The sequence below is a fragment of the Capsicum annuum genome, chromosome 6 (assembly GCF_002878395.1).
Source record: "Capsicum annuum cultivar UCD-10X-F1 chromosome 6, UCD10Xv1.1, whole genome shotgun sequence".
Classification (NCBI taxonomy): Eukaryota; Viridiplantae; Streptophyta; class Magnoliopsida; order Solanales; family Solanaceae; genus Capsicum; species Capsicum annuum.
In genome coordinates, this window is record NC_061116.1 from 165798824 (window position 1) to 165809802 (window position 10979).

A 10979-nucleotide genomic window follows, 5' to 3' on the forward strand; every position below is an offset into this window, starting at 1 on the left:
TTGACTATATCTGACAGTCTTGAAGCTGAATGCTAATAACAGAAATTTTGATATCTGATATAACTGAAAACATGAGTGACTGTATCTGACAGTCCTAAATTTGATAGAATTAGCTGAGTTTTATACTGTATCTGAGTAACTGAATCTGAGATTAGTCCTATCTAGCGGGTGATCTCTAAATTTGATGATACCGTTACTGATTGACCATAGTTAAGATCATTCTTGTCAAGTGGGTGATCTCAGAGTCTATTTAAAATAATAAGGAGTGATTGTATCAGACAGTCCTAAATCTATACTACTGAGCTGTATTAACTGTATCTGACAGTCCTGATTCTGTAACTGAAACTGTGGGATGTATTCATCTAACCAACATACCCTACACTATGCTAATTGGGGTCCAACCTGTAACCCCAACTGGAAGGGCGTCAGTACCGCACCACTGGTAAAGACAACTGCTGCGGAGTTAGTCCTAATCTAGAGGATGACCCCTGGGATCAGTCCTATACATTTAAATGGGCTAACGGGTGATCCCTGAGTATGTCAGTCCTATCTAATAGGTGACATCTCGTACCTATGCTGGCTACGTAGTTCAGGAACTTAGGGATTGCTTCTAGGGATCTTAGTCCTATCTAGCGGGTGAGTCCCCATCCCTAGGCTCGCTCGGTGCTGAATCTTACTACTATCTGAAAAACAATGAACTGATTAACTGAACTGAGCTGATTAACTAAACTGATACTAGTGGTATTGTCTAGCAGAGCTAAACTGAATTTATTGAGTTTCGTTGACTGATGGAATGTACTGAGTTTTGAGGACTGACTGATTATACTAAAGTTACTGAGATTACTGAGCTACTAGATTTACTGAGATTTCTGAGATTTCCTAAGTCACATGACTGACTGAGTTCTATAGATCATAGCTTGACTAAGGAGATCGTGAAGCATGACATGGCTCTAAGCACACAACTAAATGTTCGGGTACAAGTACCCCCAGAACTCGATGACAAAAAACTGACATAGCATGCCTTACTTGAATAGATGACCAACAACACAATTTATAATTCATATATTGAAGCACTTTTTCAAACATGTGATATGCATAAGCTTGTACATACATGGGGATTTCATGATATCATACTAGTTGGGCATTGTTCCTTCATCTAGGCATTTAATCATACACATGGTAGGCATAACACATGTAGACAACATTATACAACAATTAATCATCATGATTCATCTCTAATTTCATCATCCTAGGGTTTATTTATAGGTTTACATGAATATACATCTATACAAATCAATTCCATATAAAATTGATCACCCAATATGGATTTGAATTCAATTGATCATTCTCAACATAAACAAAACAAACCCAACATGAAATTCATAAAGAAATCCATAAACTTAAACTTAAAAAAGGGATTCTTGGGCTTCATGGATGAAAGGAATCCATGAATGAACACTACCATACCTTAGTTCATGATTTCATGAAGATTGACGGTGAAACCTTCTTGAATTTGAATCCCCAGTAGAAACCCTAGCTTGTTCTTGAGATAAACTTGAGAAAAACTAGTGTATTTTGGGTGAAGAATGGCTAAATCACGTGTTATTGGGTTTAAATAGGGGTAGGAAATTGACCTTTTTAACCCTTGGACGCGTCTTTAATTTTTGCAAAAATTTTTCGATTTTCATCCTTCGCGCCAAGTCACTAGAAAGTGACAAATGAAAAATTGCACGATGGCTCGATGCGGAGCTATCGCTTTGCCACCTTGTCTGCGACCTAAAAGTTTGGCGTGATGTGCCACTATCGCGGAGCAACTCTGGAAATTGACTATTGTCATTTGAGCTATCTCCGTGACGCGCTGAAGGCTCAGGTGATGCACTATATCACTAAAAAGGCTCTAACTCTTCACCTGGGTGTCGGATTTGGGCGAATTTGATATCGATGGAAAGCTTATTCGATTCCCCACATGATAAAATGTGAAAATCTTGAAAATACCACGTGTACAAAAGTGGATTCATCTTTCAAAAAAAGCTTTTAATATTCTTGGAAAACTTTTCAAGCTAGGAAAAGTATGAGGTATTACAGGTCCACCTTGCACTAACTTAAGACAATGCACCAACACAAGTATTTGATAACACCAATGAACAGTGTTTTTTCCTCCTATTTGAACTTTTCAAAAGCATATTGTCATTCAATTCTAGGATCAAATAAAAATAGCTTCTCAAGGTTATTTGGTTGGGAAAGAGTTCTTCTGGGATAATTAATTTCGAGATTAGTTATCCCACCATGTATATGGGATAACTTATCCCATTACTATAGTATAAATGGTGGATAAATAATCTCGATACTAAATAATACCTCACACCAAACATGGAATAAAATAGCTCTTTATTTTATCTCGAACTATTTATTCCTTATCCTCACACCAAACGACCCCTAAATGCTATTAAAAAATAAAAATCTAAAGAAGTACTAACTTTTATTTACGAGACACATATGTATTATTAACAGCACATACATATAACGAAAAGAAAAATAGCAACTCAAACAGAGTAGTGAAACAAAAGAAGATGAATATACTTACTTTCGGAGTTTGAAGTTCAATTCTTCCAAAAAGTAATGGAAATGATAAAATACAAAATAAACAAATAAAATATAATCGAAGAAGATTTAAAGTTTACCAAACAAGAATCTGGTGATGTAATCTGCCTTTTCTCTTTGAATTTTTGTCAAACATTTTACTCCATAATTTATAATTTTCAAGAAACCATGGGTTTCATATTTCATTTGTATACCATTCTTAAGAATTAAGAGCTCATCTTGAGAGCTTCAGTGCATATCTGAATTGGATTTAAAAGAGATGACCAAAACTTTGCCTATTCCCTAGCTTGAGTTATTTCATTCTCTCTCAATGAGAATGAGTAATATAGAATTGAAAGGAAACAGAGAGAATGATCTAGAAGGATAGTAAAAGAAAAAGAGTTTGTGGTCTGCCTGTTATATCTATAATGACCATTTTGCCCTTGTATATTGAGCTCAATCTCCTTGTTCACTTGCATTTGTGGTACTAGAAAGAACTCAGTGCAAGACCATACAGTACTAATGCTCTAATGATGGAACGTGTATTACAACAACAGAGAAAGAAAATATCTATACTATAAATATAATTTTTTTGACTGAAAATGAAGGAGAAATTAATTGGTAATTCACTTAATTAAAATAATCTTTTGAAACTTGTAGTCATATATTTTTCAGCTATCAAAGCTTCTCAATAAGAGTTATTTATTTTTAAGTATAGATATGTGTCATTCGTTTTAAACTTTTCGATTTATGATGCAAAATATTTATAGATAAAGCAAACCATTAAAATAATATATCCAAGTTCATTCCATCTTGATTGTAAGAAATTATTACAGATCCAACAAACAAAGTAAGGAGTCCTAATATAAATATTGTGAATAACATAGTATAGTCCGATTCATAATTCATTATTGTCTATTGTCTATTGACTATCTTTACACATATGGCGCCTATATATAGGGTTTGTTTAACAAAAAGAGATCACTAAAGCTTTAAGTGATATATCAAAGTATGAATAAGCCCAAAAAATCAGCAGCAAGAAGTATAAGCAAGAGAAGCTAGTTTGGAAAGCTAGACTCTATGAACTCGAGCAGATTTAATAGAGACCTTCTCCTTTGTGTGTACAATAAAAATTAAATCGGTGTATGAAACACAATTTTGGACATAGCTTTTCTCCATTTAATCAATAAGCTTTTGCCATATTCATATGAAAGAACAGAACATCTAAGATGCTACAAACTACAATTAGAAGATGAATTTTTTACCTATTTTCTCAACAATACCAGAACAAGTATCAAATTAGAATAAAAGTATTGATAACTTACCGAGCAGCTATAAATAATGCTATGTGCTGATATGAAATTGTAACATGTCTGTTAAGTTAATCATTGAGTGTTGTAATTAAATGATTATAATTTAATTAAATTCTGATTTAGAGGCTATTAATTAATATTTATCTATCTGAAGCTCGAAAATAAACAACAAAAGGAGATTTTGAGCAAAAGCAATTAGATTAAACTTGAAACTAATCAAAATCAAAATATATATCCCCCTGTTCCTATTTCATTGGCATAGTAACATCTTAAGTAAGAAAACAAACATGGAAATGTAGAGAACTACTCACATGGATGTATTAATGAGTACAATGACAAATATGGAATTCCACTTCATTCAGTAGTATCATGAGTTTATATCTTTTGATTTTTCCTTTGTTTTTCAGAGGCGTTCTTTATCAACAATCTGAACATTGCAGGTCGACTCTTTTACTTTTGAAGTGATTGCATTGATATTAACTCTTTATGTCATGGCCCATGTCCATCCAATCTGAAATTAAAATATAAATGAAGAAATACATATCAACATCATGGATAGAGCGAGAATGATATAATAAATAAACTTGGATATGTGATTTATCATGAAAAAGTATAACATAGTTTGAATAAGATAAGACATAAAAAGCATTCGAAAGAGAATGAAAACATAGACGAAGAAAAAATAGGAATATGCAGTGAAAGAGAAAATCTGAAGAAACACATACCTATATCTTCAAAACTGGTAGAAACGGCTTAAAATACCCAATTTAACACTGCCTGTCAAGTAAAATTTCAAAAATTTAATCTGCATGATTAACGGGGGAAATTTTCAATTACAACTAATTTAATCCACAATAATTAATCTTAAAAATTGACAAATACAAAGGAAATTGAGAAGAAGTTTACAAAGAAAAGAAAAAATAAAAAAGAATAGGAAAGAAATCTGTACCCAAAACAAAGAATGAAACACATCCAATATCTCAATATCTTTTGTCGAGGTGCACGCATTCCATTCAAATCCCAAACTATTTGTTCATAGCTATAATATTCATTCTTCAACTTAGCTCGTTCCACTACAGTGATTAATAATCCTATGGGACTTTTGGCTCATTCCATTACAGTGATTAATAATCCTGTGGGACTTTTGATTTTCTTAGAAATTTTGCAGGTAGCACGGTGGATAAACTTTGTTTCATTAGTTCCATCAATGATCAGCTTAGGGACAAACTAAAAATTTCATCAAGAATAGTAATTGCATCAAGATTCAAGGCAATTCCCTTGTTAGCATTATTTTTGTTTCAGTTTGTACCAGTTAGGGTACTGAAACAGAGACTTTTCAAAGAAACACATATCTTAACAAATAAGCAAATGTGTGATCGAATCTGAAAAACAAAATTTCAATTTGCTTAAGAGGGAAGCTAAGTATCAAAATCAAAATCTAGCAAATCAAGAAAGGACTTTTCTTAACCCAAAATTTCAATTTCAGATTTTTCTTTAATTCAAAAATTCAATCTTTTTCTTCTCTTTGTAGACAAAGAAATGTCACCATGGTAAATCACCAACTAAGGAAATTCGAGAAGAATATAGGAAAATGGAAGAAGATTTGAACAAAATCATGCCTTGAATTGTAAAAAAATATTGAAAGTCTTTTCGAGAATTGGAAGAGTACTCTTCTGATCTATTGATATACTTTTGAGCATGTTTGTTCTAAAGAAGTCTCTGTAGATGTTGAAAGTATTCCTTGTTGATATTGTCTGAAATGGATGATTCTAGAGTTGTGAAAAAATGAAGCTTTGTTAGGGTGAAATTATAACTTTACCCTTGATTGTTCCTTTGCTTCACATTTCTATATAGTAGTAAAAAAGAAAAAAAATTCTACCGATCAACTCCTTACAACTTTATGGAGAAATCTGAATCATTTTCTAATCCAATTTCAATATATAAACATGATTTATTTGTTAGTTTCTCTTTTTTAGGATATCGTATCGTATCATATTATACTAGAAGTAGAAAGTCTTCAAATTTACAACTAAGTTACCTAAATATTCATCAAAATTCAAAAGTTTATGAACTACCTTTTATTAAAGTACGCCAACTATATATTCTATATTAATATCAACAAATGGAGCTTGCTTAAGTGGTTGAGCACCTCTGTCCTCAAACTTCAACATTGATCTTTGTATAAATTACATAGTAAGGCATGGAATGACTATAATATACCAATACATAAACATAAGAAAGATAACGATAGAGGTGGAATGATCTCCATGAACTAGTGGTGGTTCACCTCAGCTGAACAGAGCTGGAACAATCTGAAAATCAATGGTACCACTCTTAACAGGTCCTACACCAAATATCAAGTGCGAAAATTATAGCTTAAACAATATAAAATTATAGCTTAAACCGTATAAAATTAAATACAGTTACGCACTAATCTAAACATTAAATCAAATACATGCAATAACGTCGAATAGCTGAAGGTACCTTGCTACTGGATAACATGAACCGCTTAGGGGTAGTTGATCTTTATGTCTTAACCCGTCTCCAGAGCGTCAATTACATGGCTAGCCACCTGTTTCAGTCTATGGACTACACATGTTATTCGGTACTGGCTGGCTCAATAATGGAAAGCTACCAATTTTCCAAGGGTCACATCACGCCTAGGCTGAACTTAGCCACATGCCACCGACCTATTGTGATCTATGAGCTACTTGCTCAATAATGAAAGGCTACTAACTCGCCAAAGGTCACATAATGTTCAGGATCGTGATACCTAACTGAATGATAAACTAAACCAAACGGCTAACAGAAATCACAAACATGTCATGAAGCTACTGAAAATATCAAAAAAATGTAAGCATATACCCCGTCTACAGTCTATGCTTAATGCTTTAAAACAAACTAATATAACTTGTGCTTGCCCTTGCATGAATAGATAGTTTAAATGAATACAAGCAACACACAATATATGTAATATATGTTTTTTGATGAAAAATAAGTAAGCTAAGAGTTAGAAAGTCTCACTTCTTAGTTCTTAGTAAAGATAAAATATTGACTTCTCTTGAAATGCTCAATTGCTCAGACATACACGATGTCCTCGTCAATTCAAAATCATGTCTAGCGAGCTCAAATTAGTCTTGAAGAACCATTTTCTAAATATAGCTTAGGTCAAAATATTTGCTTAGATAGTCATTTTAACACCCCCCCCCCCCCCCCCCACCCCCCATACACACACAGAGCTTTCACCTGTTCAAATGATAAACCTTTAGTTAGATATATGATATAATCTCAATCCGAGTTAGAATCACTTGCCCCGAGATTATAAATGAAATCTTCACTCAAAACAAGCTCCTCATATTTTAAAATAGTGAAGAATGAAATAAAATTACCGAACTCAACTTTGAAATACCCAGGCAGGACCTTGGCAGTGCAAACGCACACTCGACTAGTGTTGGCTTACAGCCAGCCAGCCACACTCAGCCAATTTTGACTGCATTGCGTACTATTATAGTCAAAAAATAAATTCCAGTGTGTTTCAATGATGCAAAAACTCATCCGAGCCCCTCAAGTTCCAACCCAGATATACATTTATGTTATTGTCTCATGTTCTGGGTGTACTCGTGTCAACTAATTCCCTTGAAGGTTTGGTTAGGTGTCATCAAGGCTTAATGGAATGTGGGTCATAACATCCCTTTTGGGTTGACATGGTATCTTTACCATCACCCGACAAACTGTATACTCTAGCAAAAGGTTATTATTTACATCGGAGAAGGCCACAACAATAAACAAGAAACGGTGGAAAATGAGGATCTGTGCAGCAACTCTTGTTGCTGAAAGATAGATCTTGGTTCTCAGTCTCTAATCAGATGTCAGAAGAAATAGACCAGCAGAGATTACCTTTTGATGGTTTCCAAGAGGACAAAAGAAACTTTAGTAAGAGCTTAAGCGTTCTTAGGTCTATATTTCTCAGCTGCACTATAACCTCGTAATAAGCTCTGGTCCACCAAGGGAATTCAAAGAGAACTTGACTTGCCTACCAAATTTAATTAGATAAAAGAACACCATGTTCATGACATCCGAAAAGGATGTCACGGTTAAAAAGAAATAACCAGTTTTAGTCATACAAAGTTCGGAGAATGAGAGTTCGATTGTATAGAAGAGTTGTTATCATACTTGACAATGCAATTGTATACATAAAGGAGTCAGCAAGTCAAACAGTGTTCCTGATTCAGATTTTTTGAAGCAGTATCTACTGAGAAGTATTTGGTAAATCATAAGAAGTTAAGATTAAATTTATCAATGAAATGAACGGGTGATGCTCCAGTGAGTGCAAATGGAAATTTCTGATCAAGAAAACTGAAAATTCCATCAGGAGGAAGGGAGTTTCAATACAATGTTTATTTTATAAGTGAACAATGGGTAATTATTCAAGAGGATAGATAAGTAAACTTTAGCCTTGTGAAATGCAGAATTACATAGCTGCTGTATTTGTCATAGAAAAAGCACAAGGATCCATCCTTTAACAAAATAGGTGTTAAAAGTTGCAGACCAATCATGGCAAATAACATGAGAACAGTAATAACTAAGACTGAAGCATCAGAAAAAGGTTCAAGTTCAAGGAATTCTAGGGGGAATAGGGGTGGGGGGAATGAGTAATGCTACCTAAGATCAATACTTCAGCTTTCAAAGAGCAGGCATTCTAATAATAGGACAGAGCGGCATAGACTAGTTGCAGGTTCTGCAAATCTATCAATTATAAGGAGCACCTGACTGAAAGGTTAGAAAGAAACGATATCTTTAACACCTTAAGTACCCTTAAAATGCATTGTTTAGAGACCATCTCCATTGTGTAATGAATATTGACTGCTAAACAAAATTCAAATAAAAGAATGTATTCGCTGAAAAACAGAGATTGGATGATAAAGATTAAGTACATTCACTTGCATGCACATATGCATGTAAGTATAGCTTGCACATATCTATTTCAACTTCAACAGAAAAGCCATCCCCTTGCAACTGAAATGGGGCAGAATATCAATAAGCAAAGATAAATATAGGTACTCAAGTGTTTAGTGAGGACAAGTCCAATTCCCACAGATTGTCAATCACCTTGTCAGCCTACATCAAGACTTCAAAAATGAAATACCATACAAATTGGTCAAAATGCTAAAACAAATGGTGCATCAAGAAAATTGATACAAAGGAGACAATCAAAAGATAATGCTTGATCAATCAACACAGAAGTTTATTAGCATATATATTCACCAAGATTCAATCTTTTTGTTTCCCCATGTTTCGAAAGCAACCAAAAGCGTATCAATTAATGAAAAAACAATAAACTCAAACGATGTTATCATAATTATAGAATTCGCTGTCAAATCCTATGTCACATTATAAGGGTCACAAACTTGGACAATGATATGATAAGAAGGTATGACTTGAGATTCATTTCGAAACTGGATGCAAGTTGTATCATATACATTTCGTTTCCGTTGTCTTAATTTAAACACAATCAACTCCCTCTGTTTGTTGAAGATTGTCCAGTTTCTTAGAGTTAGAGAGTTAGTTGCGTAGTTACTACACATGTTGCACGTTTGTTTTCTTTGTTCATGACGAGGATGAATTGTAAGCTTACATGTCCTGCTACTACTCTTCCATCTTTCCTCTCTACTACTATATACTTTTCTTCTTTCTTTTCCAAACAATTATTATTCTCAAAGAAATAATGGATAGTGAAAACAAGGTAACAATTAAGACAGAGTTAACCATTTCTTTGGTTAATTCATGCAAAAATTCTCTAATAAAACCAGAATACAACAAAATCTAAGATCAGCATACGACCCAACTATCTCTTTTTCACAGTCTGACATATTTACTTCCAAATTTTTACATTACTTAAGCTGGAAATGTAGAACCTTTTACACATAAAAACATGTCATAAATGACTTTTTATCAATCAGTCGCAGATCTACAAGGGGGTAACGGTGTTCACCTGAACACTCCTCAGCAAAAAATTACACTACATATAGTATAAAGTACTATTTATTTATTTTTTATATAGATTTTAAATCCTCTAGACACAAAACTAGAGGTTGGCTCAATAGTTTGATGGGTTCAATATTCACTTCGAGGTTCAAACTTCAAACTTCAAGCACAATTATTTTTTTAGATCCGTGTTAGTGAAAATTCTAAATCTGTCACTGAATGAATTATCACTCATCACAATTATAATATCCATAATGGTACATAAAGAAAATATAAAGGACATAGATCTAAAATTCATACCAAACATGCAACTAATTAAGCACGTGGAGAAAAAAAAAAGAGAGAAATGACATGAAGCCATCGGAATGGGCGGAATCAATAAGATTTCAATTTTTTATTCAAAAATAAATATGAAATCTTACCATGCCACCCAATCCAAAAGCTTCCCGAAAAATTCATCCCCTTTCCACTTTCTACAAATTTCGCGAGTTCCCATACTAATAATTGTTACGCATATATAATACGGAGGGCTGGGAAACCCTAATATGAGTGAGGGTCACAAAACAGGGAAAGAAGAGTATGTTTTAACCACACATGTTTTACTTTTGTTACACATAACTCCAATGACTTCTGTAATATGATTCTGCGCATCAACTCTTTTGCAACTGAACTCGCTACTGAAATATGCCTTGAACTTAGAAAAAAAAGATTAAAATATGTCTTAAATATAGAAAGTAATTAAAATAGTTTTGGTTTTTTTTTTTTGGTACACTATGTAATTTTTTTAACAGAATGAGGCTGAGGACGTTAAAAGTGAACAATGCACTATTTTTATACACTATTTTAGTGCACTATTTTTATATAGTGCACTAATTTGGTGCATTAGTCATTTTATTTATATAGTGCATGTATTTAGTGTAATATGCATTTTCATATAGTGCACTACTTTAGTACACTTTTTTTTCTTTTTTCATTTAGTAATGAACTATTTAATTTATTTTATATAGTGCACTATTTTATTACACTATCTTTTTTTAAATGTAGTACACTAAAATTTTAATTGCTTTTATTTTAATTTTATCATATGTCGCGCTATTTTAG

At 33.2% G+C, this 10979-nt stretch overlaps 2 long non-coding RNA genes across 2 annotated transcripts; both read right to left on the reverse strand.

The window, feature by feature from the left end:
* Positions 1 to 4189: 4189 nt before the first annotated feature.
* LOC107874937 lies at positions 4190 to 7097 on the reverse strand. The gene is made up of 3 exons (XR_007057248.1): positions 6378 to 7097; positions 4619 to 6237; positions 4190 to 4404 (listed from the first exon to the last, which is right to left on the reverse strand). It is a non-coding gene; the product is annotated as an uncharacterized LOC107874937 (long non-coding RNA).
* A 1567-nt stretch (positions 7098 to 8664) lies between these two features.
* LOC107873053 lies at positions 8665 to 10547 on the reverse strand. The gene is made up of 2 exons (XR_001675085.2): positions 10301 to 10547; positions 8665 to 9022 (listed from the first exon to the last, which is right to left on the reverse strand). It is a non-coding gene; the product is annotated as an uncharacterized LOC107873053 (long non-coding RNA).
* Positions 10548 to 10979: the final 432 nt, after the last annotated feature.